The sequence below is a fragment of the Galeopterus variegatus genome, unplaced genomic scaffold, assembly GCF_000696425.1.
Source record: "Galeopterus variegatus unplaced genomic scaffold, G_variegatus-3.0.2 Scaffold16581, whole genome shotgun sequence".
NCBI classification, from domain to species: domain Eukaryota; kingdom Metazoa; phylum Chordata; class Mammalia; order Dermoptera; family Cynocephalidae; genus Galeopterus; species Galeopterus variegatus.
This window is the reverse complement of record NW_007742692.1, coordinates 14455-20934: the sequence shown is the minus strand read 5'-3', so window position 1 is coordinate 20934 and position 6480 is coordinate 14455. Positions and strand designations below refer to the sequence as shown.

The 6480-nt window shown below is 43.2% G+C and overlaps 1 pseudogene; it reads right to left on the bottom strand.

Annotated features, from left to right (window-relative positions):
• Window positions 1-3929: 3929 nt before the first annotated feature.
• On the bottom strand, window positions 3930-4966 carry LOC103582513 (annotated as a pseudogene).
• Window positions 4967-6480: the final 1514 nt, after the last annotated feature.

Sequence of the window (6480 nt, the reverse complement as noted above, 5' to 3'; positions counted from 1 at the left end):
ATTCATAAAGTCTTTGCCCAGTCCTACTTCCTGAAGTGTTTCCCTTGTGTTTTCTTTCAGGTGTTTTATAGTTTCAGGTCTTATATTTAAGTCTTTAGTCTATTTTGAGTAACACTTCATCTTTCTTATGTTACTGCTCTATCTTCCTCCTTCCCTTTAGTGCTAAACTTCTTCAAATAATAGTCTGTACGTTCTGTCTCCCCACTAACTCAACCCTTAGTCACATTCTGATGCATTTCAGTATGGCTTCAGCATGCATCACTCCAATGAAACTATTCCTGCCGAGCCACCAAGAACTTCTTCATAACCTTGTTTTCTGCATATGGTGCTCTTTGCCTGGAATGCCCTTTTCTGCATTGTCAGTTAAGCCTCATCATCCTTCAAGATGCCATTCGAGGATCATCTCCCATGTGCAGTTTGGTGTGGAGCCTGTTCTGTGGAATAGATGCATGATGAATGAATGAGTGGTCTCACCATTTGAAGTCATCTTTCACTCTTCCGTCTTTTCTTCACCTGCTTCCAATAGATCATCAAATCTCACCAAATTATACTTCAGAATTGTCTCTCAAATCCGGTGTCTCCTCTGCCTTTCCACTGCTAGCTGAAGACCAGGTCTTGATCATCTCCTCACCAGAGTAACTAATCTTCCTGCCAATAATTTCTTTCTAATCCATTTCCTCCTCTAACCTACCCCCAAGATTGCTATTTAAAAACAAATCTGTTTATGTCACTGTACTCTTTAAAGACTGCTATTGGCAGCCCTTGACCCATGGGACACTTGCCCAACCTCCTCACAGGGTGTTCGTGTTCCTTCATGGTCTGACACCAGCTCACTGTCCCAGCCACAACCAACCTACTGAGCTCTCCCTTGGACTGAAGTTACTCCAGCCTCCTTCCCAGCCTTCCTGAATACACTGTCCCTTTTCAAACTTTGAACTGTTCAACATGGACTGGAGACTTCTCCAGTTTCCATCCTGCGAATACTTATGTATGTAGTTAGATAGTGTTCAGATGTTCACTTTCTAATTACTCTTTTCTGTGGGCTCCAATATAATTTTGTTCATATATTTTTTCCATAACCTGATTAATATGTTCAGAAGCCCTAATCACTGAAAAGATTATGATGCCTTCCACCCATATATAATTCAATATTAAAATAATATTAGCTGATTCTTGTTTTTTTCTCCCCCAGGGATACTTTAGACATTTTTTTTCTTTTAAGATACCAGATATAAAATTATTTCAAAACTTTTCCCCCCGTTTCTTAGGTGTCCCTGTTTTGCTGGTTCCTAATCAATTATATCACCTACAGACGTAAGTTAGGGGCAGGATAGATAAATGGTTAATAAGGTAGATTTTCGCATCAGATTGTACCAGCTCTGCCCCTTACTGGCTCTGTGATCTTGGGCAAGTTACTGAACCTCTCTGTGCCTCAGTTATTTCATCCTTTAAACGAGTTTTATAATAGTATCTTCTTCATTGGGTTGTTCTGAGGTTAATATACGCAGGCTCCTATGCCTGAAGTGTAGAGAGTATATATATTTGGTATCTGGTACTAATACAGATTGTTTAGAGCTTTGCTTGGTAGCGCCTTCTACACTATTGGGCTCCTTGGGGGAAGACACTATATCTTTTTATTTTTTATTTGCATATTCATTGTTACAAATCATACTTATTCTTTATGCCCCTTATCCAATCTCTCCCCTCCCCATCTTCCTCCCCTTCCATTTCCCTTCCCCTCCCCTCTCTCCTCTTCCCCTCCCTGCCATATATTTGTACTCTCCATCTGATAGATTAACTGTTCCTCTAGGTTTGTTGCCTAGATGATCTGTCCAGTAGTGAGACAGATGTGATCAAGTCCTCCCCATTATCGTAAATCAGATGCTTTTTCTATTACTCTGGAGTGTGTTTTGCAGACACTATATCTTTTTTAAAAAATTGATTATGAATATTCATGGGGTACAAAGCTGACCATCACCACTTGTGCCCAAGATTGCAGACATTGTATCTTGATCGTCAGTTCAGAACCTGGTGCCGAGCAGCCATGCAGGCCCTATTTAACGAATGAATGGTTAATTAGTAGGCAAGTAAATGTGACCCCATTGATTCTCTTGCAGACCTCTCTAAGTTTACTGGCATATCTAGAGAAACAAGCTCTAATAGATGAAGATAATCTGACGTTACTGGAGAACCTCATCAAAAAGACTGTACCTAGCCTAATGAGAAAGATAGAGGACTATAAAAGAGAGAAGGGTAAGTAGCTTATGTTTGCTTACTTGCACCAAACCACAGGAATTTTAAAACCAATTTGCTGTGTACGATGTTGTTTACACTATTCTGAAAATATTCTCTTGCGAAAGCCAGAATCTCCCCATTTGTTCACTGAACTCGTATTCATTGAATACATACTTTGTACCAGGCATTATTTTGTAAGTTGGGGATAGCAAGGTACAGAGCAAAACTCCTGCCCTCTTGGAATTTACATTCTAGTGGGAGAAAGTAGTTTTAGACAAATGTCTTCTGATTCTTACATGGGGGTGAGAGTGTAGGAAATTTTTTTGAATGAAATAACATGAAAAATAAGAGCAGGGTAGTGTAGGGGTTAAGAGTGGGGCCTATAGAGTCAGATTGCCAGGATTCCACTCTTAGTGGTGTATTGGCCCTTTCTTTAGCTTTTATGTCTCACTTTCCCCATCTGTAAAGTGGGTATCATAATAGGACCTACCTCATAGGTTTTTGTAAGAATTGAATGAGATAATTTCTATAAAATGCATGCCTGGCACAGAGTAAGTATTCAATACATGTTGCTATTATGATTATGTTTGTCATTGAGGAAAGTCATGAAGACTTTCGTATTCTCAGAAATTGCTATCAGAGAAGAACTATATTTTCTTGTTTTTTTTAAAAGTCTATCTTATAAAGGTAGTTTTGCTATGATATTATAAAGAGGTAGAAGCACAGGGCAGAAATAAAATCTGGCTGCCTCACCACATGTCAAAATGCTAAATATTTGTGTTTTTCCGAGTCCATTTCTACACTATTAAACAAGAGCTATATGTAAAAATTCATGAATATATTCATAAAGGTTTTGTTCCACACCCATAATTTAGTTCAGTGAGTCAATCTTGTGCACAAATTTCCATTTTTAAATTAAAACAGTTTTTAAATTAAATTTTATTTTTTTTTTGGCAGCTGGCTGGTATGGGTATCTGTTAATTTTTGTTTTTTATTTTTATTTTTTTTTTTGTTGGGTGTCCGGTACCGGGATCAGACATTGGACCCTGGTGTTACCAGTACCACTCTGTAGCCAACTGTGCTAATCAGCCAGCCCCAATTATTTGTTGGTTATAGATGCCTAGACCTGCTGTAGAACACTAGAACTTATTCTTCCTGCCCAACTGTCAGTTCGTCTCCATTAATCAATCGCTCCCTAGCCCCTACCCCTTATCCTTCCCAGCCTCTAGTAACCACCATTCTACTCTCTACTTCTATGACCTTAACTTTTTTCCCTCTGTACATTAAATTCTTTATTTTTTGTTATGCTGTGGCCAGTTATTAATCTGAAGATTTAATAAATCATTTTATTGGGATTATATCATAGTCTTTACACAAATGCTATGTAAACAAGTTGCTCCATCTTTTTGCCTCATGGAATTGTACAAAACTTTCTATGGGTACGTCCTACACCCCTCGTGAATGTTAGGTTTACAGTTTTACTACTTAGGGCCTGCGTTTGCCCTGTGCTATCACAGATGAGCAGACTGCTGTAGACAGGCGTGGAGACAGAACACTGACAGCAGTGGGGTCAGGATGCTGTCAGGGCCCAGTGTCCGGTCGGAAACCGTTCCTGGGTGTCGCAGCCTGTCGTGACGTCCGCTCCCTGCTAACCGGGCGCCGCTGGCCCCGCGTGCCCTATCGGAACTCGTGCTTCAGTCTGGTCCGCACCCTTTCGCTTCCGTGGCTGCTATTTTATGAGCTCCTAGGACCTGGTTTTTCCCGCCCCCTCCTAACACGGTTCCTGGGCAGACTGAAGTGTCACAGGCCCTCGGAGTCTCCTGAGCACCGACAGCACGGGGAAGGCCAGGATCGCCAGCCCCGGCTCTCCGTGAGCGCCGTCGTGGCCGTCCTGCTAATGCCAGGCACGCCTTGGCGGCCCTTGGAGCCCCGGGCCCCCGCGCCCTTGTCTTCTCTGTCACCCCGGTTTCCTCTGGGTCCGGAGTGTCCCAGCTCCCCGGTGGAACCACGATATCCAGGGGGCCCTCGAGCACCAGGGTGAGCGATGGAGCCTGGGGCCCGGCCCAGGGATGTCCCCGGCGCAGGCGTCCTCGGCCGCTGCCTGCGCGACTGGCGCGCTCCCCACCCCCACAGCTCGGAGGCGCTGCTCGCTGGCTTCGTCCCCCGAACTCCTGTCTCCCGGTGATGCCGGGGGGCCCTGGATGCCCTGGAAGCCCAGGGGCCCGGGAAGCCTGGGACGCCCTGGACACCGCTGGTGCCTCTCGGGCCCTGGATGCCTTTGGGGCCCAGCTCCCCCCGACCGCCAGACTGTCCTTTTGGTCTGACAGGGCCGCTGGGTCCTGGTCCTCCTTTATCCCCAGGAGGACCCTCAGAACCCGCAATACCCGGGTCTCTCTTAGGGTCTGCGGCACCTCCTGGGTCCTGGTCACCCACGTCCCCTCGGAGGCCCCAGGGGCCCGGAAGGCCGACACTCCCATGCTGGGCTTCCAGCCTGGAAGCCGCGGTGCCAGGGACCCCCACGGAGCCCCGGCGGCCAGCCCATGAGCCCAGCTTTTTTTAGCTCCCACATATAAACGAGATCATGCAGTATTAATCTTTCTGTTCCTGACTTATTTCACTTGACATAGTATCTTCCACACTCATCAATGTTGCTGTGATTGACAGGATTTCATTCCTTCTTATGGCTGAGTTGTATTCCGTTGTGAATACATACCTCATATTCTTTATCCATTCGTCTGTCGATGGACACCTAGGTTGGTTCTATATCTTGGTGTATTAGTCCGTTTTGTGCTGCTATAACAGAAATACCTGAAACTGGGTAATTTATAAAGAAAAGAGGTTTATTTGGCTTACGATTCTGGGACAGCTGCATCTGGCGTGGGCCTCATGCTGCTTCTATTCATGGCAGAAAAGCAGCAGGCAGGCGGGGGGTACAAGCCAATCACATGGCGAGAGGAAGCAAGAGAGAGCTGGGGGAACTGCCAGGGTCCTTTAAACAATCAGCTCTCATGGGAACTAATAGAGCGAGAACTCACTCATTAATCTCCCCCCAGGGAGAGCATTAATCCATTCATGAGGGATCCGCCCCCATGACTCAATCCGTTTCCAACACTGCCACATTGGGGATCAAATTTCCACATGAGTTTTGGAGGGGACAACACATCCAAACTCCATCACTTGGCTATTGTGAATAGTGCTGCAGTAAACGTTGGAGTGCAGGTATCGTTTCAGTATACTGATTTCCTTTCCTTTAGATAAACACGCAGTAGTGGGATTGCTGGATCATATGGTAGTCCTATTTGTAGTTTTTTGAGGAACTTCCATACTGTTTTCCATAATGGTTGTACTAATTTACATTCCCACCAACAGTATATAAGAGTTATTTGTTATTTTCTGTCTTTTTAATAATAGCCATTTTAACGGGGGTGAGATGATAGCTCTTTGTGGTTTTGATTTGCATTTCCCTGATGATTAGTGATGTTGAGCATTTTTTTCAAGTACTTGTCCATTTGTATGTCTTCTTTTGAGAAATGTTTATTCAGGTCATTTGCTCATCTAAAAATTAGATTACTTTTTTTGCTGTTGAGTTATTTCAGTTCCTTATGTATTCTAGATATTAACCCATTGTTGAATGAATAGTTTGCAAATGTTTTCTCCCATTCTGCTGGTTGCCTCTTTACTCTGTTGACTGCTTCCTTTGCTGTGCAGAAGCTTTTTAGTTTGATATAGTCCCATTTATCTATTTTTGCTTTTGTTGCCTATACTTTTGAGTCCTCTCCATAAAATCTTTGCCTGGACCAATGTCTTGAAGTGTTTCCCGTATGTTTCCTTCTATCAATTTTATATTTTCAGGTCTTACATTTAAGTCTTTAATCCATTTTGAGTTGATTTTTGTATACAGTGAAAGATGGGAATCTAGTTTTATTCTTCTGTATATGAATATCCAGGTTTCCCAGGACCATTTGTTAAAGACGTTGTCCTTTCCTCAACGTACATTCTTGGTGTGTTTGTCAAAAATTAGTTGGCTGTGGATAACTGGGTTTATTTCTGGGTTTTCTATTCTGTTCCATTGGTTCATGTGTCTGTTTTTATTCCAGTATTATACTGTTTTGGTTGCTATAGTTTTAGTATATTTTGAAGTCAGAGAGTGTGATGCTTCTAGCTTTGTTCTTTTTGCTCGGGATTGCTTTGGCTATTTGGGTTTTTTTGTGGTTCCATATGAATGTTCGAATTGTTTTTTCTATT